Source organism: Ochotona princeps, chromosome 17 (assembly GCF_030435755.1).
Source record: "Ochotona princeps isolate mOchPri1 chromosome 17, mOchPri1.hap1, whole genome shotgun sequence".
Taxonomy (NCBI): Eukaryota; Metazoa; Chordata; class Mammalia; order Lagomorpha; family Ochotonidae; genus Ochotona; species Ochotona princeps.
The window spans coordinates 14,242,021-14,268,046 of NC_080848.1; the positions used below are offsets into that span (position 1 = coordinate 14,242,021).

At 54.8% G+C, this 26,026-nt stretch overlaps 1 protein-coding gene across 23 annotated transcripts in view; it reads left to right on the plus strand.

Moving 5' to 3' along the window:
• Positions 1-1,321: 1,321 nt before the first annotated feature.
• The window catches only part of MAPT (microtubule associated protein tau), a 73,033-nt gene continuing 48,328 nt past the window's right edge, over positions 1,322-26,026 (plus strand). For 3 of the 23 annotated variants that reach the window (XM_058675625.1, XM_058675627.1, XM_058675641.1), the window contains exon 1: positions 1,325-1,521. The gene's annotated coding sequence lies outside the window, so the exon portion shown is untranslated. Of the gene's footprint in view, positions 1,522-26,026 lie in introns of all 23 variants that reach the window. The other 20 variants (XM_058675624.1, XM_058675623.1, XM_058675621.1 and 17 more) reach the window with 15 other exon arrangements.

Sequence of the window (26,026 nt, forward strand, 5' to 3'; positions counted from 1 at the left end):
CCGGGATACGAACCGGCGCCCATATGGAATCCTAAAGTGTACAAACAAAAGATTTCAGTCACTAGGCTATTATGCCAGGCCCTCAAATGAAAATTTAAATATATATATATATATATATATAATTTTTAAAAAAGATTTTATTATTATTGGAAAGCCAGATATACAGAGAGGATGAGAGACAGAGAGGAAGATCTTCCATCCGATGTTTCACTCCCCAAGTGAGCCGCAACGGGCCGGTGTGCGCCGAACCAATGCCGGGACCAGGAACCTCTTCCGGGTCTCCCACGCGGGTGCAGGGTCCCAAAGCTTTGGGTCGTCCTCGACTGCTTTCCCAGGCCACAAGCAGGGAGCTGGATGGGAAGTGGAGCTGCCAGGATTAGAACCGGCGCCCATATGGGATCCCGGGGCTTTCAAGGCGAGGACTTTAGCCGCTAGGCCACGCTGCTGGGCCCTATATATATATATATATTTTAAACCCAGTTTCATCATCCACCCAGGACTCCCAATACTATAGTCACTACAGTGAGGAAAGGGTTTTCACTATGTTTTTTGTAATAATTTGTTAATGTGGAAAAGAAGACTCAAGGCAAGCCTTGTCCTCATCGCCCCCCCTCCAAGGCTCCCGCCAGATGTTAAGGACAGGAGGAATTCCGCCACGGAGCCAGGTGGTCAGGCTTAGCCAGCAGGTGTGCGCTGGCACCTGCGTAAGCGGAAACGCTGGGTGGTTTTGCTAGGATCGCAATTAGACTCCTAATCGATTTGGAAGCTCTTCGCTCAAAAACCAACCCTTGGCCACAGTCCTGCCACGGAACGGCCTGTCTTAAAGGGATTTATGAAATATTCATCCAGTCCAGTGACCAAAACAAACAAACAAACAAAAAACACGGAGGGTGGGGGGCTGTAAAAAGCCGCAAACAGAAAGGGTAGGTGATTTCTCCACTGGGCCGCCGGTAAGGGACCACGGGGCGGGTCCTGTGGAAACCTGCCCGGGGTCCGCGCCACGAGGGACCGCGGGGTGCAGCGGCCCAGGTCGGGGCGCGGGCGGCCTGACGCCTGAGGAGACCCCCGGCCGCCCGAGGGGAGGAGGAACCCCCGCTTCTGCCTGAGGGGAGGAGAACCCCCTGCCGCCTGAGGGGAGGAGGACACCCCCAGCCGCCCAAGGGGAGGAGACCCCTCAGGCAGACAAAGGCCATGGCCGCGGAACGCCGGGAGTGCGCGTGCGCGCGGCGGTGCGCGTGGGGGAGGGGCGCGGGCGGGCGCGCGCGCTCCCCCTGGCGGCCAAAGGGAAAGGCGCCCGCCCCGCCCCTGGGGAGGCGCGTGCGCCCGCGGCTCGCGCCTGCGCCGCCGCTCGGTCTCGGGAACGCGTGCCCCGCCAGCGCGCTCGCCCGCCGTCCCCGCCACCCACCAGCGACGGCACTAGCAGCCGCACCGCCGCCACCGCCCACCTTCTGCCGCCGCCGACGCCCCGGCAAGCGCCTCCTCGGCTGTCCTCTCCAGTCCTCGCTCTCTGCCGACTATCAGGTAAGCGCCAGGACTCGGACATCTACCTCCCCGAGCGCTGCCCTCCCCCCCCCCGCACACGCCACTGCCCTCGCCTCCTGGGCATGGGTCGGGGGGCACCGGCGGGGACCCCTCTCTGCACCCTCTGCGCTCGGGGACTGCAGCTAGGGCGGCGTGGGAAGAAGGGGGGAAGTGTGCAAGGGATGCACGCACGCGTGTGCGTGTGTATGTGCGTGTGCGACTGCCGATCCGCTCTTGTGGACCCTGGGTGGAGGCTGTGCCCACAGGGTGGGGCGCGATGGGTGACCTGGGGGAGGGGGCTGCCCCTCGTTCTCAGCCGCAGTCTTTTGCCGCAATGGGTGTGTGTGTGTGTGTGTGTGTGTGTGTAGGAGTCCAATGACGACCCCTCTCCCCAACGACGGGCGTGCAATACGATGTCTGTGCCGAGAGAAGGTATGGATCAGATTCTCGAAAAGATGACTGCTGGCATACCGCTCTCCGCACACGTCCCTGACAGCGATTCCCACGGGCCTTCGCTGCCCCTGATTGAAGGCGGTGGCTCGCTCCCTCCCCTTTTCCTCCTTCAGAAAGCCACAGGGGACGTTTGGGGGCTGGGAGGGATACGCGAGATGGGGAGGGGTCCAGGCGCTGGCCTTGGAGCTGCCCTTCCCCCTGCGCGCGCCTGGCAGGAGACACGAGCCGCGCCGTGCCCGAGACAAGGTGGCGCGCGGATGGCGACGTGGGAGCGCTCCAAGACAGGCGTAGCCTGGCCCGGATCCGTGGCCTGCTGGTGGGCGCGCCCCGCCGCAGCCCCGCACAGACGCGCGCGGGGACTGCAGGTGCATTTCAGGGCGGATTCCTTTCTCTGCGCTGTGCGCTCTGCTTGGCGCTCGGCGTGTGCGCTCCCTGCCGGAGGCGCGGGGCCTTCGCGCAGGGCTCGCCCCTCACTGCGGCAGTGGGTGTGGACCCGGGTGGGCGAGAAGGGGGGGGCAAGCTGTGCCTCCTCCCGCTCCTACACCTCCCCCGTTTTTCTCCCCCGCCGAACGCGAGGTGCCATCTTTTTGCCGCTATCATGTCTTTATGTGACCAAGCCGAGCTGGTGGCCAGGCTTGTGGATTGGGGCGCGGACTGAGGATAAAAGGGGAGGGATATCAACCAGGAAATCTCTGCATTTTGATACTGCGGGAGTGAGCACGAGGACAAGGAATGATCATCCAGAATTTTCTTCGACGGCTGGCTGCTTTGTTCCTAGAGGTTGCACGATCTGGGCTCCCAGCCCTGTTGGGGGCTTGTGTTTCTTGATGGTGTTTAGCCATACCAGGCCTTCGCCCCTGTTTCTGACTCTTTGTTGGATGTGAAGCTTGCTGGGGCCTTTGAGCCCCAGTCACAGCCTCCGGGGCCCTCTCAGAAGGGGCATGACCCCGCACAGACCTCGCCCGCAGTTCATCCCGGCGCCAGGAAGTATCCTCGGAACCCAAGAGGGGGTTGGAATTCGAGGTTCTCGCGCTGTGTGTCCTTCCCAGGGTTGCCGACATAGTGGGGGCCACGCCTGGCCGGCTGCACAGCCTGGGGCGGTGGCTGCAGCGTGGTGAGTGGGCGCTGGTGGAGCCTCTCTCGGCCCTACTACTACGCCCGACCCCAAGGAGAATGTCAACAAGGGGGCGTAAGGTTCCCTTGGGCGCCACAGCCACACCCGTTTTTCCAAATCCACAGGGGATAGCGTGAGTAGGGAGTTGCCATGGGAACCACACGCGGCCAGAGGATCCTGGAAGTGTTGCTCCGCCCCATCCTCGAAGAAACTGGAGACCCTGGGCTTCGGGGCAGATGTGGGCGGGCCACCCTGCGTGGGCCAGCAGGGAGAAGTCCCTGGCCTGGGGCTGTTTCTAATTAGTCCCTGGTGGCCGCAGCTACCCAGAGAGGTGTCCCTGAGGTGCTTGATTATTTTGGCTGTGCTAATTGATATCACTTTATTAATATTCTCTTAAGTGCAAGATTTTCACATAAGTGTCTGAGTTCGCCGCTGAGCTTGGAAACGAGGCGGGGATGTGCGGCCAAACTCCCAGGCAAGGAGTCACGAGCTGTCTCGCCTCTCTATGTGATGTGCTGTGCGTTTCTGGTTGGTTCCATCGTGGTATGGGCGCGCGGTTCGGAGAGCAGGAAGTGTCTCAGGGCCAGCTCGTCCACACAGTCCGCCCAGGTGTGAGCGGCATCTCGGGGAACACCCTTGGGGCGGTGGCATGGCAGAGAGGTGGCTCCCGCGAGTCCGGATGCTACGGGCAGGTTCCAGGAGCGGCTCCCAGATCTATTCCAGCGTCTGCCCTATGTCCCCGCCCCATGCTGCTACAGCGCTGGGTGCGGGATTTCCGTTGCAAATGGAGCCGGGAGACTGGAACCGCCTGGGAAAGAGGGCGAAGGGGAGTCCTGAGGGGCGGACACCTTTAGCTCGGTTCCCGTAGCAAAGCACAGGCTGTAGATCCACTTTGCAGGGGCCTGGTGGGCGTGCCCCAGGACCTCGAGAGGGGCACCTTGGCATTAGCCAGCTCCGGAGCCTCATTCTCCCCCCTCTGATGTCTGCAGCGACACGAGGCATCTTTTCCTCTTGCCACATACGCACACCACCTCCTGGCACTCAGGAACCTCTAACTCCAAGACCTGGTGCCCAGCTGGCTCCCCCTCGGCATACTCATGCAGAGGGCCTGGGACAGCCGCACTGCCCCTCCTGGTCATCCTTTTCCCAGCTTACAGTTCTCTGAGACCCAGCCTCCCCTCCATCCACGTGCTAAGGTCTCACCCTCTGACTGAACCTGAGCTGTCATTTTGTCTTAGGATGCTGTGTGTGTTCACCTTCTACCTTCTGTCCCTCGTTGCTGAACCCCCCCCCCCAGCAATGAGTGGAGGGATGGAGAGGGAGAAGAGGAGTCCACAGTGCCAGGCCTACAGCCACTCAGGAAGCTCAAACATTGGGCCTCCCTAACAGACGTGTTTATGGCAGTAGCCCCGGCTTGGCTCTGGGGTTCACTTTGGATGGTTTGAGGGCGGGGCTTTGCTGGGTTTCAGAAGAGTGACAGTCAGGACTTGTGCCTCTGCAGGTACCCACCCATCTCCGAAGGGCGTGGCTTATGTCAGGTTCCGCTCCTCAGACTGCAACAAAAGGGAAGAATGCCCATCTGGGGTTAGAAGGAAGCCAGGACTCCATTTGAGGTGGCAGGGTGGGAGTCCACTTTGTGCTGGCTGGCGCTTCCTCTGCCGTGGCATCAGTGCAGGCTGCTTGCTTTCTGAAGAGTGTAGGGAGTTATATTTGCCCCCCCCCTTTCCACAACACTACCTCTGTGGCTTGAATGGCACCAGGGCTGTGCTACCAGGGCAGTGTGTACTAACGTGCTCCTTTTCCGGCTGGATATGTGGTTCTTTTCAGCCAGGAGCATCCTTGCCTCAGCATCTTCCTCCACTTGTCCAAACAAACAGAAACCAATCAACAGGCCTTTAAGAACCCAACACAGAAACCAATCAACAGGCCTTTAAGAACCCAACACAGAAACCAATCAACAGGCCTTTAAGAACCCAACACAGAGCTAGGCATAGAGGAGGTTTAGGCCTGTGCCCAGTCAACAGGTAAATGAGCAAAATGCAGGGCAACAGGGTAGTGACAAGAAGGCAGAATTGGGGCTGCCCTCTGCAGGAAGGTCTGGGGGCAGCTGGGACCGATTGGCAAGCTGCCTGTGCCCTGGTGTTTTGGCTTACCCTCCATCCCTGCCCTTCATCTTTCGCCTTCCCCAGGGCCCTGCAACGGGGCCCCACATGGCTCATCTCCCCTTCTTAGCCCAAAGGTGAGGAGTGAGGAAGCAGGGAGCCATCATGGGACATCAGGGGAACCCCCCCCCCCCTGACTCTGCTTCTTTGTCCCTCCCCCTGCCCCTTGTCTTCATCATCACCCACTCTAAAGACCCCACCACCCCTCTGCATACCTGCCCCTCCCCCACCAAAGTGCCCATCTGATCACCAGGAGTTAGGTATTTCCAAAGACCACCTGGAGTATGCTTTCTGGGTGCCTTAGTGGGTGAGTGGAAGCGGAGACCTCAGCCCCAGGGCTGGACAGCAGCAGGCAGGGGGAAGCCCCAGTGTGCCCTGGGCCTCCATGGGCCTCAGCTGCCTCCATATAAGGCAGATTCTCCAGTGGTGGCCACCGGGGCTCCTATAGAGACAGCAGAGCTGCTGCCAGGGTCAGACGAGTCCCCCACCTCTAATGACCAGGCCCTGGAGGTCAGCTGTGCAGGGGTAGTGATGCCTTGTGGATGATGGTGGAGCTCCCCAGCGCTGCTGCCCTGATAGGGCTCTCAGAGGGCCTTCCAGGAGGCCCTGTTCCGAGTGTCTGCCTGTGATGCCCAGTCTGAGTTCATCCTCTCAACATCCCTTGGGCAGGAGCTGCTGCTGTCACCTCCCCATGACATGAAGCATAGAGAAGCTTAGCGGTTGCTTAAAGGGCACACAGCCATGAGTGCTGAAGCTGTGAGTCTGGCACTGCCCCTGCCCACTTTCGGCCATGCCTGGATCTACAAATCTGTGAGGGCAAGCCTGGGAACCTACACGCACCATCTGTAATATCGACCCCGTGACATATGCTGACTCTGTAGACTTACATGTGCCGGTGTCTGTGGCTGGGGTGTGGCCTAGGATGGGGTTAGAGAGCTATGGCCTGGAGAGGGAGAACAGGGATGGTCCTCTGTCTTGGTGTGCTGGTTGTGAAACAAACAGGAACAGTGTCTCCCCTGGCCCTTGAACTCGTCCCATCATAGGAAGGGGCAGCTGGGTCCACTCAGCTCAGAGACGGCTGGGGTGTCCAGACAGATTTAGCTGGCCGGGTTAAGATGGTAATGTGGTAGGGACCTCCAATCTCCACCTAGGGCTCTGTCCCTCAGAGCTTGAAGCGCTGGCACATCTAATAGGGCACAGCTCTGAGCCTGTGGGTATGCATGGAGCCAGCTGGGCATGGGCAAGCCCTTGTGCAAGAACCCCAGGTCTCCCTTGGCAGAGGTGGGCCCTGGAGGCACTGCTACTTTCCTGGGTCACGGGCTCTGCAGTTACTGCTCCATCATCACGTGGTCACCTGTTGGGGGACAGCCTGCCCACCCCCAGGCAACACTCACCTGGGTGACCTGACATGTCTCATGCACCCATCTCATCCTCAGTGCCTTTCCAGAGTTCCCTTCCTGTCTCCAGGTGCCTTGTAAGGCGCCGCGCACCAGCCGGCCACCTCTGCCATCATCCTTTCTGCCCAGATGGCACCTGTTGGAGTGTGGGAGGTGGCGGAAGGCTGCCCTGGGATGGGAGGTGGAAGCCTCTGGAGGTGTGCAGATAGGTGGGGCTTCAGGAAATATAAGCCCGTAACCCTCTCAGGTGGTACATCCACGTGTCTCGGTATGCTGATGTTTCACTGCTTTCTGTGCTAAGTCAGCATGTAGAAGTCAGAACACCCAGTGAGTTCATTCCCAGAAGGTCTGAGAGTGCTGTGAGGGCTGATGCTGTACATGGGTGCCCATGCTGGTGGGTGTTCTGCACATGGGGGTGGCAGCTCTGGGCCTGGATCTGACCTCCAGGGTAGGTACAGATCCCAGCTTCCTTGCTCGCCGTTGTTGAGCTTCTTGGGGAGCTTCTGTGGTCTGCACCTTGGCCTGTGGTAGCCTCTTGGGGTTAAATGAGTCACATAGAAAATGCTAAGGTAGTGGCACCGTGGGCAGTGTCCTCTGGGTGGACATTTGTGATTATATGAGTGGGCAGAGGCATCTGCAACGCTGGTGGCATTGGTTGTAACAGAGCCACGGCTACACTGTGTGGGGACCCAGACGGGAAATGCAGGCAGCCACCCACTGTTTGGGTGGAGGCAGAGCCCCCAGCTCAGATGGACCCAGGCAGGCAGAGGGATTTGTCTTCTGTTGTCCTACTCCTCTTCCTTCCTGAACTCCACCCCTTGCTAGGAATAGCCCTTGGCCCTGCCGGTGGACTGCCCGAACAGGGGTGAGCTGCCTGTGCCTTAGGTTCAGAGGGCGACCGTGTGCTGTACAAGAACCTCAGGCTGATGACTGGCAGGTGGCCTCCTGGTGGGTGGCTGAGAGTGGGGTAGAGCTATTAAATGAAGCAGGCTTATCCCTTGCTGAATTTTGGGAATCCCAGAATTCATCAGCTTGGGGCAAGTGCCGTGGTATATCAGGTTAAGCTGCCACCGGCAGCACTTGTATCTCATGTGGGCACTGGTTTGAGTTTTGCTCCTTGCTAATGTGCCTGGAAAAGTATTGAAGGACAACTGAACTGCTGGGGCCCTGCACCCATGTGGGAGACCCAGATGAAGCTTCTGGCTTCAGGCTAGCCCAGTCCCAGCTGTTGTGGCTACTAGGGGAGTGAATTAGCAGATGGGACACTCCTCCTCCCTCCCTCTCTATCCTTCTCTCTATATAGCTCTGCCTTTCAAATAAATAAGCACATCTTTTTTTTTTAAAGATTTTTATTTTTATTGGCAAGCCGGATATACAGAGAGGAGGAGAGACAGAGAGGAAGATCTTCCGTCCAATGATTCACTCCCCAACTGAGCTGCAACGGGCCGGTACGCACCAATCCGATGCCGGGACCAGGAACCTCTTCCGGGTCTCCCACGCGGGTGCAGGGTCCCAAAGCTTTGGGCCGTCCTCGACTGCTTTCCCAGGCCACAAGCAGGGAGCTGGATGGGAAGTGGAGCTGCCAGGATTAGAACCGGCGCCCATATGGGATCCCGGGGCTTTCAAGGCGAGGACTTTAGCCGCTAGGCCACGCCACCGGGCCCATATAAGCACATCTTTTTGATTAATTTAAAAAGTCTCCCTGGGACTGGCAGTGTGGTGCAGTGTTTTAAGCCAGCACCCTGTGTCAGAGCATTTGTTCTATTCCAGCGGTTCCATTTCCAAACCAGCTCCGTGGTTACGCACCTGGGAAGGCCGTGGATGATGGCCCAGGTCCCTGGATCCCTGCCAGCTATGCGTGAGACTGAAATGGAGCCTCAAGCTCCTGGCTTCAGCCTGGCCTACAGTGAACCAATAGATGAAAGTTCCCTCTTTATCTTTCTGTCTCTCCCTCTCTACCTTTTAAATAAATCGTTAAAAAACAACAGCAGTTTCTTATCCATGAAATCAGTATACCAGTCTTTAAATATCTGTATCAAAAATCATAAAAAGTGGTAGCTGTAGTTTAGACATTTAATTTAAGCCATATCAATTTGCATTTGTCATCTGCACCACCATCCCCCCCCCCCCATTTCTGACAAGGGCTAGTCCTTCTCCTGGCATCTGCAGCAGCTGGCTGGAGTCTGGTTGCCTACATTGATGTATCTAGGCCTTCTGAGTTGGGGCTAATTCTGGATGAATGCTGTGGTACCACCTAAGTGCAGGGACCCTTGAAGGTGGTAGTGGTCTATTTCACAGTCTGTGACCGTCCCAAGGGCAGCTCTTACCCATATGAAGTCTTTCCAGAACATTCAGGTCCATACGCATAGCAGATCCATCCTGCGTTTCACACATGTGTTCCGTCAGAAGGAGGTGCTAGGAAGGGCCAGTTCCTGGAACCATTGGAAGGCCCTCCCACCGTGCAGGCCAACTCTGCCCTGGACTGGACCAGGTTGTGTGGAGGCAGAAGTATCCTGGACTGGTCCAGTACTGCCACTGACCATCAATGGCATGCTTGTTTCCTGTTGTTCCCAATCCATAGTTGCCAGCCTTAGCCTGTCACCACACCCACCCCTCCAGAGTCCATGAGTGGAGGCCCGAGGGAATAGGAGTTTAGTGTGCCATGTCCCACACTGAAGTGTCAGTTCGATTCCCAGCTCTAACTCTTGGCCCCAGCTTCCTCATCAGGCAGACCCTGGGAGACAGTGATGACGACTCCAATGATTGGGGTCCTGCCACCCACGAGAGACCCTGACTGAGTTCCCAGGTGTGTAGTTTATCCTCAGACCAACCCCCAGCTGGTGCCAACGTTAGGAGAGTGCATCAGAAGAGGCAAGCTGGGCCCAGCAAAATAGCCTACTGGCTTAAGTCCTTGCCTTGAAGGTGCTGAGATCCCTCATGGGCTCCAGTTCTGATCCCATCCAACTCCCTGCTTGTGGCCTGGGAAAGCAGTCGAGGGGACCCTGCACTCACATGGGAAGAGGCTCTGGGCTTCTGACTTCAAACTGGCTCAGCTCCGGCCATTGCAGGCACCTGGGGAGTGAATCAGCAGAAGGAAGATCTTCCTTTCTGTCTCTTCTCTCTGTATATCTGCCTTTTCAATAAAAACAAATAAATCCTTAAAGAAGAAGAGGCAGCTTTCTCTTGCACACTCTCTCAAATATGTTTATATTGATTGATTGATTGATTAAAGGCCTGTGTTGTATTATCAAGAGCCAAATGGCAGAGGCCTAAGGGGAGGCTTCAATTGTAGAATTTCTTTGGATACTTATATAGAAAGTTGAGTGAATGTTCACTGCCTTCAGGATGTATGATTGGATTTTTTTTTAATTTGCTGAACAACTTCCAACTCTGGCATTGATCACATGTCAAAATTTAAATCAATACATAGGGAGACCGCCGGGCTTGTAGTCAGTGACCATGGTCTGCAGCCTCTCACGCCCCGGGGACATGAGCCCTGTGGTGTAGAGAGTCTAGGAACTGCTCCCTTCAAAGCTGCCTGGGAGTCGCCAGCCCTGTGGGTGAGACAGATGGGACCCAGCCCCCACTGACTGCACTGCCTCTGTTACCATCCCTAAATTCGCTGGAGTCAAACTCACCTGAACTCTGGGGGGAGGGCCCACCCCCCAATCCTCCAGGGTGGAGGATGAAGCACCTCCCCCGCCCCGCCCCTTCTCTTTGCAGTTCAGCTCCTCTGCTGCCCCTCCCTTCCTCATGGGAACTGTGTCTTTCCCCAGCGAGTGTCACTGCAGGCTGCGCAGATGGAATTCAATCGGGAGGATTTACATGGCAGGCTGACAGTTTGAGATGAAAGGAGAAGGTCCTGAAAGGCCCTGGCTGTTTGCTACAAGCAAGGCTGGCCTGGCCTCTGTTCATGTGGGCTGCCTGAGCTGTCGGGGCCCTGAGTTGAACTGCAGGCTTCCCATTTATCAACCCTTAGATTTTAGGCCAGGATCACTTCCTGTGCCTGCCTGGTGAGGACTGTGCCTCCTCCTCTCCCTGGGGAGTCCCGGAGCTGAATGAGAAGCACCTGTGGGAATCCCTGTATACCAGCCAGTACATTGGGGGCCCCCCCGTGGTGAGGGGCTTAATCTGGTCTCAGAGGCCTCCGGGGAGCAGTGGTCATCCCCACACTTGAGCTCATCCCTGGGGTGTGCGCTTCATCAATGGGGCCCAAGTCCACCCTGGAGAGGAGACGCAAAGGGGCAGTCCAGGTGAGCGTGACCCCTGCAGGGCTTGGATTCACAGCACCGACCTCTCTGGCGCTGTTTGGAACCTCTGATGGAATTTCCTGGGAGCGTCTCCCTGTCTTTCCGAGCACACAAGGCCTGGGGACAGATTATCAAGGCCAAGCGGCCTCTCCTGGCATGTAGAGCGCTTAGCTTGCATCCGGAAATGATGAAGGCGAAAGTGATTAAGTTCAAGCCGGGTGCGGTGTCAGATTCTGGTGACTGCTTGGTAGCCCGAAGGCGCCATAACTGCCAAGCTAGCGGTCATGGGTCAGGCTGAGCTTACTCCCGCATGCTGTCAGAGGAAGGTCTGTTTGTGCATGGTTGGTGGGAAGGCTGTCGGCAGAGTGCAGCCCTACCCGATGAGGGGTCCTTGGCAGCACCATGTGGTCAGGCCTGAGTCCTGGGTCGGAATGGTGAGCCTGTGATGGTCCCCTTGCTGCCCTCAGCATGGGTGGTGGGTGTGTCCCCAGCGCAAAATGCCAGTTTCCTCCCCTCTTCCCAGCCGGCTTCTCCTGGCACGCAATCACTCAGTGTGTCCTTCTCACACCCTCAGATTTTTAGGGAAGCAGAAATCTCCGCCCACCATTCACACCTAGGCTATTTTGCATACTGTTGCCAAGGGCAGCCCTTTCATCTGCCCAACTCCACTCACACAGGTCCAGGATCGGCTCTGTTGAGCCAAGCCTCGCCCTCACGTCCCCTACTGGGTCCTACCCATGTACCACTGGCCTGCCGCTTGGCTCCTGTACAAGGACACGAAACGCTTGTGCCTCTAATGCACATGCGGGCCCCGTCCTCCCCATCTCTGAACTGCTCTGCCGGCTCTGCACACAGCCCTCTCACCTTCCCTGCCACCACCGTGGTCTGTGCTCAGGTCTTTGTGTTCTGCACAGGTCTCATCTGCCCGTAGGGTATGTGCCCCCTGTTCCCTGCCTATCTCACCCAGGCAAGAGCTGACTACCCACACAACTCGAGCCGCCCTTGGCCACGCAGTTGGATGCTAGTCCATCCAACCGGCAGATGTCACCTGAGCTGTAATCTGTGAAAACAACAGGCTCCCACCCACTAGTCTGCTTCCAAATACGTGTGAGAACCATACAGTCATGTGTCCTTTAAAAATATAGCAATTGCAGCCTTGCTCTGCTTTGAGATTCACAGGCCAGGGCAGCAGCTGGCATCTAAGAACGGCGACTCCCACCTCCTAGGAGGCAGGAATTGTCCTTAGGGGCAAGCTGAGCCTCAGGGGTCTCACAGCAGGGGAGAGCCCCCTGCACCTGCCTGGACCACCTCCCTGCTAAGGCCTTAGAGGCTTTGCCCGCCAGTCCGTCATGAGCAGCAGGCATGTGTAACCCGAGCAGGGAGAAAGTATTTTAAACCGAAACAACCCTCAGAAGCAGCCTGCTTTCCCCAGTGACGGCAGAACCAATTTTAGTGCCGTGGGCAGGTCAGCACTCATCAAATAGAGAAGCTCACGTAAAACACACAGAATGTCCAGCCTTGCCACGTTTCCACAGACGGGTTCCCGTGGCCAGGGGGTGGGGCCATGGAGCCCCAGTCCAGGGAGGGAGACCAGCCAGCCACCAAGCCACCTCTAAAGGGGGAAGTATAGCCCAGAGGGGGCGCTCGCTTCTCCTAGGCCAGACTGCAGCACCCAGCACTGCCCCCTCCCTCTTAACACAGTGTAGTTCCTGCTGTGAGACCTACAAAGGAAGGAGCTGCAAGGGAGGGGCTCCCGTAGACAGGGCTGGAGCTATGCCTGTCACGTTGCTGGGAGCTGCAACCCTGGGCATGTCCGTGGTTTTGACACCAAGTTCCCACAGCCACTTCTCTCCAGCCACAAGACCTGTCTCTCACCTCTGCTCTTGTTCTGTCCCCCGATTCTGCCCAACCATTTTAGCTGCAAGCCAAGAGCTGACACATGAAATCCCACCCTGTTGCTACTTTGTGGGGTGTGTTTGTGGAAGAGTCAGGCCAGGGTTCATGTTATTTCATGTCATGAGTTCAAGGTGAAGGGTGAGCAGCCCCACAGCAAGGCAGAGCCACCTGGTGAGCCAAGCACAGCATGGGCAGCACAGGGTCCCAAGGAGTTGTAAAGAGGAGCTCCTGTGTGCAAGGAACCCTCTCTCAGTCACCACTGGCACAGCCTACAGGCTGATGCCATCCATGCTTTCAGAAGCAGGGACCCCCTTGGTCAAGGGCAGTGGCCACATAGACACTCAGAGCCCATGTCACTGGAACGCCATTACTGAGGCACCTGGAAGGTGGAGGGGACAGGACTGTGTTTGGGCTTTTGGTGCCAAGAGTAGAACCATGTGTACTGTTGGCTGTAATCTTTAATAAAGTTGAGCTGGATGCCTTTAGATCCTTCTGGAACCTGGAGCCGTGAGTCCCACTTTATAGACAAAAGTCCTCCGTGAGTAGGGGTGGGCTTCAGGACGAGTCCCCTGAACCCCACCTGCTCCCCAGGATCCAGGTAGGGCTGTCCCAATCGTTGAATCAGAACACAGTACATGAGGTCATGTCTGGATGTCAGATCAACAACAGAACATGTTTGCAGTGGCAGCATGGTGAGCTACTTAACATCCACCCAGGAGATCAGGCCCCAAAGCCCAGAACCCTTAAGTGTAACCTCGCATGGCTAAAGAGTCTCTGCAAGTGTGACTGTAAAGAAGGATGCTGAGACCAGGAGTCCCCTGCTGGTATTTGGACATGCATCCATGTAAGAGTGAAGTGGAAGGAAATTAAAGACACAGATGGAGATGGAGGTGAGAGTGATGTGGCCCTGAGCCAAGGGTTGCCAGCAACCATCGGAAGCTGGGGGTAGGGGGAGTGGTGGGCAGAGCAGGACTCTGTCCTGGGGCTTCCTGGGACTGCCTGAGGGTCCTTGGCCCTGCCAGCACTTTGACTTGGGACCCAGTGATGCCCAGTCACTGGTCTGCAAAGCTGTGAGCGGATGCATTTGTGGCAATCTGTCATAGCGGGTACAGGGTAATGTTTGGAACATACTTATGTTAAACAGGCTGCCTGACACTTACCTGAAATTCAAATTCCATAGGGCCTCCTGCTCCTTAGATGGCAGTTGTTGGGAATGGAAGTCTGTGAGCACCTGAGCTGGTTTGAAGGTCACTGCTGCCTCTGGGTAATCAGGCAGCTGCAGCAAGTCACCTGAGCCCTTACTGGAGTCCTGCGTGGACGTGGAGGGCTTAGCCCTAATCCAGGACCTCTCAGCTGTCTGAGTGCTGTTACTTGAGCGACACCCTGACCCTGTGGCTTCCCACGCTTTGATCTTGGGGTGGAGCTGAGAGTTGAAGAGAGGGAAAGCACTGGCTTCAGAGTTCCTGAAGGACTTTGGAGGGAAGTGCAGTCAAGTGTCACCTAACAGCCAGGACACAGAGGGGAGATCCATAATCCCATTGGTTGTTTTTGTCACTGCACACAGCAGTGTGGACTCAAACAAACCCAATGGCATGGGACAGTGCCCACCAATGTCTTGCCATTCAATCCAGACATGCGGAGAGCACACACTATTTATCATCATCCTTGGGGGAGTATGTGACATACTGCCCTTCCACACCATTGCACACTTGCCAGCGGTGATGCCCACCATCAACACCTGAGGAGTCCATGTTCCAGGCAGTAGGAATGTTAACTCCGTTATAGTCGTAGGAAGCTACGGTTGTAGTGCAATTGTGCCCAGGATGCTGTTCTGTGGTCCAGTTGTCTCCTGTCCCCTCTTCATGAGCTGGACAAGAGGCAGTTGATAAAGGCAAACCTGACTCATTTTCCCATGCCCGATGTCAACCTCAGTGGGCTCGCCAAGGCCACGTCCATGAGGGAGGAACCCAAGGCCACGTCCACGAGGGAGGGTTTCTCTTACTTCGTGTTGATTGACGCCTGGACAGTCCCTGCACCTGAGGCCTTACTGATGCCCGCAGTGTCTGAGCTCTAAGCAGCCTCTGCTCCCCAGATACCTAGGCCTGGTAAGAGAAAAACATACAGTTCACAGGGAAAAGGACAGCAGAAGCCAGGAGATTACATGTGAAAGCATGCTTGATCTCACCCGTAATAACAAGACTACTGCTAAAGCCACAGCAAGAGGCCCCTGCTGGTGGATCAGACAGCAGAGATCCAGGCGTGAGGGCGGTGCACCTGCTGTGTGCTCAGTGGGAGTGGCAACCCCCTCCCGATCCCTCAGGCCCTTGTGACAGCCAAGGCACTGCTGGGGAATCATCCATTGTGCAGAAACCTGAAAAAAATAGTAGGACTGGTGAAAATGAGGGGCCTAAAATGTTGCAAGCAGGGAACGAGGTGCAGATCATGGACCCCTCTCCCATACAAAAGGGATGTGTACAAGTGTGTCCCTGTGGGCAGAGCCCAACAGAAATTGGGTTCCAGTGGCAGCCCCTGGGAGAGAGAAGTCAAGTCCACCCTCTCACTGTATTTTACCATGCTTTTAAAAAACATAGCTATACATTACTTTGTTTTAAAAAGATGCATATGTGAGCTCAGGCACAGGGCACTTCAGTGCATGAAAATATCTGAATGAAGTTTCTTCTAACAGGTGCTCCTGGGGCCCCCCAGCCTCCTGTGCCACAGAACCCTGAGCTGGGTCTAGCCCTAGCCACACTGCCACAGGGCTTTGATCACCTGGGGCCTTGGCTGCCTTAGGTAGAGGAACTTTCCAGATAGCTGTGGGAATAGAACAAGTTGCTGGGGGCTGAGAGTGTCTGTGCAGCAGACTGAGGTGGGTGGGCTGGGAGGACATGGGCCCTAAGCCACTCTGGACGGAGCCTGCAGGCCAAGGCCCTGCTCTCCAGGAGACATCTGCATACCCAGAGGAGTGCCCAGAACCTCAGAGCTCATGTCCCTGCAGAGAAGTTGGCGGCTTAACTGTGACAGGACTGAGCATCTGCCACTCTGTGCATTAAGACTCACCTACTTGGCCTATGGGACCCTCAGCCTCAGAACCATGGGGTTGGGAGAGCACCCCCTCCAACCCATTGCATATACCTTTTGTGTGGCCTCCTGCTGGTCACCTCTGCTCCCTGGAGACCTGCATTAACAAGGGCTGTAAGGGAGATAAAGGAGGGGCTAGCAGAGAAGGGAGTATTGGGAGCAGCCAGCTCCTGATGTGTGGACCCCTAGACTGAACCACCACCTTTCCCTTCTCACCACAACTCCCCCTCTCCCCCAGTATCCCAAGGTATTGAGGACCACACATGTGGCATGGTATCAGGACCTCCTGAGAAATGAGGAATCTGAACCCAGAGAAGCAAAGTGACCTCAAGGCTGGGCCAGCACAGGTCTCCTTCCTGCCTCCCTGGCACACATCACCCTCCTCCAATGGCCACCTGCAGCAGGAGCCTCAGACCTACCTAGCAGTGGTGCCATCTCATGGTGGGAGCTTGACCAGGAACTACCAGTATCTGAGATTCCAGGAAATGAAGGCTTGGCCTCTCAGACAGACGATGGTTGATGGGGCAGTTAGTCTGATTGACAGATGTAGCTCCTGTGCAGCAGGCTTCTAGGACATTCTAGAACTCAGTGGGAGGGGCTCTTTGGTTGTCTCCCACTGGCCTCCCCCATGGACAGTTGCATTGCACTGGCCTTGCTTGCTCATCTGGCTCTGCAGACAGTGTGAGCCCTGCTCGGGAACACCGCTCAGCCACGTTGCCATAGGAACCGAGCAGGAGCAAGGAGTGTGACCAGGACTTGGTCTCCCCGAGAAAACTAAATCAGAGCAAAGCAAAAGAAAAGTAAAAAATGAGGCTGTCCGAGAAAGGCTCTGGGTCGGGGTCAGTGTCCCCTTCCTCCAAGCAGCCAGGCTGAGCTGTCCTCATTCCTGCTTCAGTATGATCCATGCTGATTTCCCTGGGACTATCCCAGAATTCCTGGAGGTGGCGTGGGCACTGCCCAGGGTGGGGCTTTGACAATGTCAGGGGCTTCAGTAACCAGCAGCAGCCTTGGCTGGTTAGGGAAATGCGGGTTTGTCTTTCCCAGAGAGACAGAGCTGTCCCCCAATCCTGGTGGGAGGGGATCCTGGAGGGGCTGATTTCTGAGTCCCTCTGTCTTCTGCAGCCATTTTCCTTCTGGCTGTCGGCTTCCTTCCCTCCTGCCTAGATTGTCTCATGGCTGGCGCAGCAGCATCCTGCCCTCCCTCTGGCTGTCCCCTCTCCCCCACCCCCTGCAGCTCGCTGGCCACTCTCAGCCCAGCTGTGGGTGTCATCGCTGTCTCCTTGTTGTGCTTCCCTGGAGAGATGGATGTGCGGCGTCAGTGACCTGCCTCTGCCTGCTGGGCTGGCGCCTGGGTGGGAGCTGGCCTTGGAAGAGAACTAATTGGCCCTGGGCAGGGGTGGGGGGGTGATGCCGGGCTGTGTGACCCTGGCAGGTGGCTTTATCTCTCTCTGAGCCCCCTCTTCCTCTGAAAAATTGGCATCTTGGTGCCTGTGGCTGTGGTCAGGAATAGCAGTGATGAGAACACAGCAATGACTGGCCCTGGGATGCTGCCTAGCACCTGTCATGTATAATCTGTTGTGACATCATCTCCGTGTATATAACCTGTCATGACGTCACCTCCATGTATATAACCTGTTATAACATCACCTCCATGTATAACCTGTCATTAAGCATACCTGTGAAAAGCCACAGCGAGCTTTTCATAAAGGGAGTACCCTTGCCAGGGAGTAGCTTCTGGGTACAGGCAGGATAGTTCAGATTGGGAATGTGAGGCCTTCAGCCTGTCTTTATTAAATGAAAGGTTGGCTATTTTGGGGGACGGGGAAAAGGCATAAAGACAGAGACAGACTGTCCTCAAATTCCCGCAATGGCCAGGTCTGGGCCAGGCCCAAGCCCGGAGCTCCCCCAAGAGCTCAGTGTGGATCCGTCACGTGAGCAGCAGGTACCCAAGGACTTGAGCTGTCTGCTGCTGCTTGCCAGGGCTGCAGTGGCCAGAAGCTGAAGTTGCAAGCAGATCCGGGACTCAGATCAGCTACTGCAGTATGGGGTGCACGAGTCCCAAGTAGCATCTTAACCCCTGTGCCAAAGGGCTGTCTTAAAGGAAGATTCCTTTTTAAAGATTTTTATTGGGAAACAAGATATACAGAGAGGAGGAGAGACAGAGAGGAAGATCTTCTGTCTGCTGAGTTACTCCCCAAGTGACTGCAGCTGTGGAGCTGAGCTGATCTGAAGCTGGGAACCAGGAGCCTCCTCCGGGTCTCCCACACAGGTGCAGGGTCCCAAGGCTTTGGGCTATCCTCCACTGCTTTCCCAGGCCACAAGCAGGAAGCTGGTTGGGAAGTGGGCCTGCCAGGACATGACCTGGCACCCATTTAGGGTCCTGGTGCATGCAAGGTGTGGAATTTAGTCACTAGGCCATTGCATTGAGCACCAAAGGTAGATTTTTTTTTTTAAAGGGATTTATTTGTTTGTTTGAAAGGCACAATTAGAGAGAGAGAGAGCATCCGTTAGTGATAACCTGTCCAAATGATGCGACAAACTCACCGAGCCAAGCTGAAGCATCTCGTGGGGCTTCAACATGGGTGTACGGGCCCAAGGACTTGGGCCATCTCACTGTTTTCTCAGGTGCATTAGCTTGGGGGTGGATCAGAAATGGAACAGCCAGCACTTGAACCAGGGTCCATATAGGTTGCTAGTATCTCAAGTGGTGGCTTAACCCACAACATTGGCCCCCGCAGGTAGACTTTTGTTTTTTTTTAAGATTTACTTATTTATTTGAAAGGCAGTTAGAGAATGAGAGATAACGAGAGAGCGAGAAAAATCTTCTGTACACTACACTCCCCAAATGGCCACAATGGCCAGAACTGAGCTGGTCTGAAGAAGTTCTTCCGGGTCTCTCACATCAATGCAAGAGCCCAAGAACTTGGTGCATTCTCCGCTGCTTTCCCAGGTGCATTAGCAGGGAGCTGGATTGGAGGTATTATAGCCGGGATTCCATCTAGGGCCCATAAAGGATGCTGGCACAATGGTGTAAAACTATCATCTCTGGAACTGACACACAACATACTTTTTTTTTTTTTTATTGTTATTGGAAAGCCAGATACACAGAGAGGAGGAGAGACAGAGAGGAAGATCTTCCATCCGATGTTTTACTCCCCAAGTGAGCCGCAATGGCCGGTACGCGCCGATCCGATGCCAGGAACCTGGAACCTCCTCCGGGTCTCCCACATGGGTGCAGTGTCCCAAAGCTTTGGGCCGTCCTCGACTGCTTTCCCAGGCCACAAGCAGGGAGCTGGATGGAAGTGGAGGTGCCGGGATTAGAACCGGCGCCCATATGTGATCCCGGCATGTTCAAGGCGAGGACTTTAGCCGCTAGGCCACGCTGCTGGGCCCACAACATACTTTTAATAACTACTTTTGTCACCTAGCTAAGATATACAGAAAGTAGTTAGAAACGTCTACTTGGTATTGTTAAAAACAAATTCACTCATTGTTACATAAATAGAATCGAGTGTGTCAATAGAACAGCTCTTCCAAAGGCACTGGCCAGATAACTGCTGTCCAGCACCTGACAGCCTGCAGATCCTGGATAATAATGGACTTGATCATGACCTTGGAGGAGGCCAGTTCCTGGGGTGTTTACATCTTTTTAGTACAGCGAGCAAGTTCCTGAGAGAGAATGCAAGCGGCTGTGAATGTGCAGGAAACTGGATCACAGAGCCTGGTGCTTCTGCCTGCTCCCACCCGAGACTATTAAATGGAAACTGAAAGGCAAGGCAGTCAGCCCGCCTTGTCCTGGCTGTAGGACCCATGACCGGAAGTGATGAGCCAGGGACACCCGTGCCTCGCCTCACCGTGGGTCCTGATATTGCTGTGGGGTGACACTCAGTGCAGAGCTGCCTGCTGGAATGCTTGTCTCCCGGAAGTGGTCATAGTGTGTCCCAAGGGACAGACAGGATCAGAGTGCAGAGGCCCTCAGCATTCTGGCCACACACCAGTGTCCCTGAGAGCTGGAGAGCCACCACCGCTCCTCTCCCGGTCTTGGCTCATTGAGTGAGGTAGCCTGGCCAGGGCTCACCCAGCTTCAAGAGAGAGACAGGCAGGGTGGTTCCTGGAGTGTTTACTCCAAGAGTGACAGCAGATCCCCTGCTATTTCCTGGGACAGTGTGCAGAAAGCCCAGTGAAGGCTGGTGGTACCTGATGGCTCCCCTTAAGCAGAGTGGTTCTAGAGAGACCTCCGGCTAGCGGTCATGTCTTATGGACCCAAGAAGCTTGTGTGGCCGGATCATCTGACTTCTCCAGACAGACTGGAGATCAGTGCTGGTGATGAATGTAGACTTTGCAGGGGTCTGTAATAGCTCATGGGCTATTTGCCTGGTTTATGCTATATCTGGAGGAATTCAAACTAGACCACGGGAAGAGCTTCCCACAGAAATGATTTTGAGACTGTGAAGAACCAAAGGGTTGGGTTTCTAGGGCTGTCCCAAACACCTGGGTCAGGTATGAGAAGCAAGAGGCTCAGGCTGCCCACGCCAGGACCGCCAGCAGGTGTACATTTGAGTGATGACTCTCCCTGGGGCCTCTGGCTCTCTGTGCCATTCTGAGGCTCATGACCAGGTGCTCACCTCTTGCTCTCTGAGGAGCCGTATAGTCTGATGTTTTTTTTGTTTGCCATCTTCTATCTAAGCATTTGCTGTCCGGATGCCCAGCTCGTGTCCCGACACATTAGGCCTAGAAACCTGCAAGCATCCAGTGTGCTCACTGAATGTCTGCCATGTGCCAGGCCCCGAGCTCACTCAGTTCCAGTCCTTGAGCAGCCCAGCATCTTGCAAGGGAAGACTCCCATGTGCACACACACCCTGGTGGTGCAGTCCATCGAGGTGTGGCATGATGGGGTGGACGCAGTGGTGCAGGTCCTGCTTAGGATACCCACGGCCTGTGTGAGAGGGCCTGGCTTGAGTCCTGGCTCTGTCTCCAGTCCAGCTGCCTGCTCATGTGTGCTCCTGGGGGCAGTGGGTGATGGCTCATGTACTTGAGTCTCTTCCACCTACCTGGCTGTTACAGGTATGTCTGCATTTCAAATAGAATGGAAGTAAAAATCTCACTCTTTCTCTCTCTCTCTCTCTGTCTCTCTCTCTCTCTCACACACACACACACACACATGCTGCATGATTGAACAGAAAAGAAAAATTACATCTGTGGAGTTGTAAATACCACGAGAAAGCATTTCTGACATCAGGAAAGCATGGTATACATTGTGTGTTTCTTATCATCTTAAATCTGTGTTTTAAAATGGACGGGAAGAAGCAAAACAGAAAGAGAAAATGATTAGTGATGTCTTCAGGGGTAATATTTCTTATTTTTTTCTTTTTATTTATTTTTATTCAAGGGTACTATTTCTCTTTCTCTTTTGCTGTTTGATAACACAATTGGTATGTTGCTTTTGATAGAACAATTTGAAGTTTAAAACTGGAGGTAAAAAGTCTTCTTAAAAAGGATCTGTCACAGCTCCACTCAGCTCTTGACCGAGTCCCCAAAGAAGACAAAAATCTGCAGGCGACGCGGGGGGCAGCTGGAGCCTGACGACACAAGGGATGGTCAGGGCCAGAGGAAGATGGCTTGCAGAGACTTCAAGCATAGGTTGGCAGAGGTTCTGTCAGGAGTGCACTTACTCTTTTTTACTTTTTAAAGGTTTATTTGTTTTTATAAGACAGATTTACAGAGAGAAAGATCTTCATCTGCTGGCTCATTCCTCAAATGGCTGCAAAGGCCAGAGCTGAGTGGATCAGGATCCAGGAGCCTCTTCTGGGTCTCAAACGAGGATGCAGGGGCCCAAGCACTTGAACCATCCTCTGCTGCTTTCCCAGGCCATAAGCAGGGAGCTGGATGAGAAATGGAGCAGCTGGGACATGAACCAGTGCTCATAGGGGATGCTGGTGCTTGAAGGAGGAGGATTCGTTTGTTCAGTCACAGCACTGGCCCCAAGTGGACTTGTTTGCCATTTTCCTCTGCACACCTTTCCTTCAGCCTGGCCAGCTTTGGCTCAGCCTGAGGTCACACATGAATGTTCTTCCCCTCTCCCCAGCAGTTCTTGGGGGTGAAGCGTCAAGACGTCAGGATGTCAGGACGTCTGCAGTGAATTCTCAGATGTCACGGGAGGAATCAGATACAAAGACCACACACGTGTGTGTCAGCATGTAAAATGATTTGCGATCACTCATGGGTTCTGCGGGCACTCGTTCCCAAACCCACTGCTCCTCGAGGCCGAAGTATGTCAAGAACCTCACATATAACAGTGTGATGTTGGCATGGAACTCGCTAGATTACACCTGACACACACTTCAATGTAAATACCACATAAATGGCAGTTACTCTATTATTTAAGGAATGATGGTAAGAAGAAAGGTTGGTCATGTTCAATACAGATGCAGTTCTTTTCCAGAACATTTATTAAAGATTTATTTAATTTGAAAGGCAGAGTTACAGAAAGAGAGAACAGGCAGAGAGAGAGAATTTCCCATCTGCTGGTTCACTCCCCAAATGGCTGTAATGGCCAGAGTTTGGGCTAGTCCAAAGCTGGGAGCCAGGAGCTTCTTCCAGGTCTCCCACATGAGTGCAGGGGCCTAAAAACTTAGGCCATCTTCCATTGCTTTCCCAGGCTGTTAGTAGCAGAGAGCTGGATCAGAAGTGGGACAGTGGGGATTCAAACTGAGGCCCATATGGGATGCTGTCACTGTAGGCAGAGACTTATCCTGCTCTGGCCCTTCTAGAACATTTGTGATGTGTAATTAGCTGTGCCCATGACCATCCAACCCGGCTCATGTAGAGCCACTGTGCCTCACCCCACAGATGCACATGCTGCCAGTTTATCAGTGGGTGTGTCCAAGTGGTAGTATATTGTGTTCATTGAGGAATTTTGAAAATTTTCAGAAACAAAGAATTAGAGGAGGATGTGCCAGCTGCTGAGCCCTCCTTGCGGGAGCCAGACACACAGTTCAGTGAACTGATTTGTTTTCCCTGGTGGCCAGTGGCAATGTTGAAGGTGGGGAGGTGTCAGGCGTGGTTGTCTTAAGAGAAGCAAACCCATGTCCAGGTGCCCGGCGTCAGTGCACCCTGCTGACCCGTGTCGTGGGAGGCCTCATGTCAGCGCTTCAGGGAGGCCAAGTCAGCACTGTTCTGTCCACGGCCAAGGTCCTCTCCGGGCTCCTCCCCCCGCCCCAGAGGGATGCCTCCTCAGGAAGCTTGCTGAGCTGTGATGTTTGCCCTTCTCCTGTTTCTATGCTCCTGCCCACACACAGGATGCTTAAATAAGTCCTGGCTCTGGGGCAAAGACAGAGCATCCCCACTTGTCATCCTGCTTGGCTCTCTCCTCCCAGTAAGGTTTCAAGACTTTGTGGACACCTTCAGTCCGTGTTTTCTCTCAGATGCCCACCTCCTCCCCTGGGTCCTGGCTGGCCCCAGCCCCTTCCTCCTGGCACCACTTGTGTTAGCTGGCAGACACTAGGGACCCCCTTTACCACCACCCACACCCCAGCTCCTCCCTGCATGGGCTGTAGGATGTCTGCATTCCTAGGACCCAATCCCCTCACCTTCTCCAAGGCCAAGTGCTGATCCCATTTCTCCGAAGTAATTTGTGTTATTGGGAACCAAGGGAGAGAGGTGCACAGATGGTCCCCTGTTCCTCCTTTCCACAACACTGCTGCCACCTGAGCTGGGCTGCCGGCCTCTAGGTAGGGCTGTGGAACTCGGGACTTGGAGGCTACTTCTTCTGCCAGGAAATGACAGAGCCAGCATCTGCACTTGGCTCTCAGACCTGTAAAGCCACTGGTCTCGCCAGCACTCTCTAGTGGCTTTTCTGACGCTTCTCTAACCCAAGACACCTGCCTCCCGTCCCCAGACAAAGGCAGCTGCCATCTGCAAGTTTGTCTGGCCTGTGCACTCGCTCCTGACCCTCACATTTCTGCTTTGTCATGGCTGTCTGGCCCCTGCCAGTGCACCGAGAGGTAGGTCACGGCGGCAGGGCCCACACACTCAGGTCACTGCCTCCGCCCCCAGGCTGAGCAAGGGCCAGGCTGGAGCCAGCCGGCAACACTGCCTGTGCCCTCCCTGCTCGGGTTGCCTCCACATGCTGCCGGTGCCAGCCTTCACATAGCTGCCTCCTAGAACTCTGCGCCAACACGGCCACTGTTGTCACGGTGCAGGGAGAGGGGAGCCAAGGCTTGGTGGCTGGTCTGAGGAGGAGGGCGTCTTCATTTTCTGGCAGATCTATGGGTACCTGAGACAGGTTCCTGCCCAGGGGATGGTGTCGGGAGCCACTGTGCAGATCACTGCCATGTAGAGGCCTGGTGACACTCAGACCTGGCCTCTCTTCCACCCTCCTGATAAAAAAAACAACATTTAGGGGCCCAGCGCAATAGAGTAGTGGTTAAAGTCCTCGCCTTTAAAGTGCCAGGATCCCATATGGATGCCAGTTCTAATCCCGGCAGCCCCGCTTCTCATTCAGCTCCCTGCTTATAGCCTGGGAAAGCAGTCGAGGACGGTCCAAAGCCTTGGGACCCTGCATCTGCATGGGAGACCTGGAAGAAGCTTCGGGCTCCTGGCTTCAGATTGGCTCAGCTCCAGCTGTTGCGGCCACTTGTGGAGTGAACCATCGGACGGGAGATCTTTCTCTGTCTCTCCTCCTTTCTGTATATCTGCCTTTCCAATAAAAATAAATAAATCTTTAAAAAAATTCATAACCATGAACTGAAGTGTTGGTGGTGAAGGCCTGCAGGGCATCTCCGATCCTGCAGAGTTTGTTGAACTCCGTGCTTGGCACAGCAGCAGGAGTTTTCACATTAAGAAAGTCCAAAGGGAGAGAGCATCTACCAGAATTGTGATGCTGTGGCATAACTAGTCAAGCTGCTGTTTGTGGTGCTGGCATCCCATATGGACACCACTTCGAGTCCCAATTGCTGCACTTCTGATTCAGCTCCCTGGGAAATGTACTTGGACCCCTGAACTCATGTGGGAGACCTGGAAGAAGCTCTTGGATTCCGACTTTGATCTGGCTGAGCACTAATCATTAGGACCATCTGGGGAGTGAACGAGTGTATGGAAAATCGCTGCTGTCTTTGCCTATCTTTGCAACTCTGACTCAAATTAAAAATCAATCTATAGGGCCCGGCGGCGTGGCCTAGTGGCTAAAGTCCTCGCCTTGAAAGCCCCGGGATCACATATGGGCGCCGGTTCTAATCCCGGCACCTCCACTTCCATCCAGCTCCCTGCTTGTGGCCTGGGAAAGCAGTCGAGGACGGCCCAAAGCTTTGGGACCCTGCACCCATGTAGGAGACCCGGAAGAGGTTCCTGGTTCCTGGCATTGGACTGGCGCGTACCGGCCGGTTGCGGCTCACTTGGGGAGTGAATCATCGGATGGAAGATCTTCCTCTCTGTCTCTCCTCCTCTGTGTATATCCGGCTTTCCAATAACAATAAAATCTTAAAAAAAAAAAAAAATCAATCTATAACATGAAAGTCTACTGCTGGGGCCCAGCGCAGTAGCCTAGTGGCCGAAGTCTTCGCCTTGCACATGCTGGAATCCCATATGGGCACCAGTTGTAATCCTGGCAGCCCTGCTTCCCATCCAGCTCCCTGCTTGTGGCCTGGGAAAGCAGTTGAGGACAGCCTAAAGCCTTGGGACCCTGCAACCGCATGGGAGACCGGAGGAATCTCCAGGCTCCTGGCTTTAGATCGGCTCAGCTCTGGCCACTGCAGCCACTGGGGAGTGAATCAGCAGATGGAAGATCTTCCTCTCTGTCTCTCCTCCTTTCTGTATGTCTTGCTTCCCAATAAAAATAAATATTTTTTAAAAATAAAAAGCCTTCTAGTGGATTTTAGCTATTATATTTATTTTTTAAAAGGATTTATTTTATTTTATTTGAAAGGCAGACTTACAGAGAGATGGAGGGAGAAATAGATGAGAGGTCTTCCATCTGCTGGTTCATTCCCCAGATGACCACAACAGCCAGGCCTGGGCCAGGATGAAGCCAGGAGCCAGGAGCTCCTCCTGGGTCTCCCACGTGGGTTCAGGGACCTGAGCAGTTGAACTATCCTCTGCTGATTTCCCAGGCACTTGAGCAGGCAGCTGCCTAGGAAATGAAGCGGCCAGGGCTTG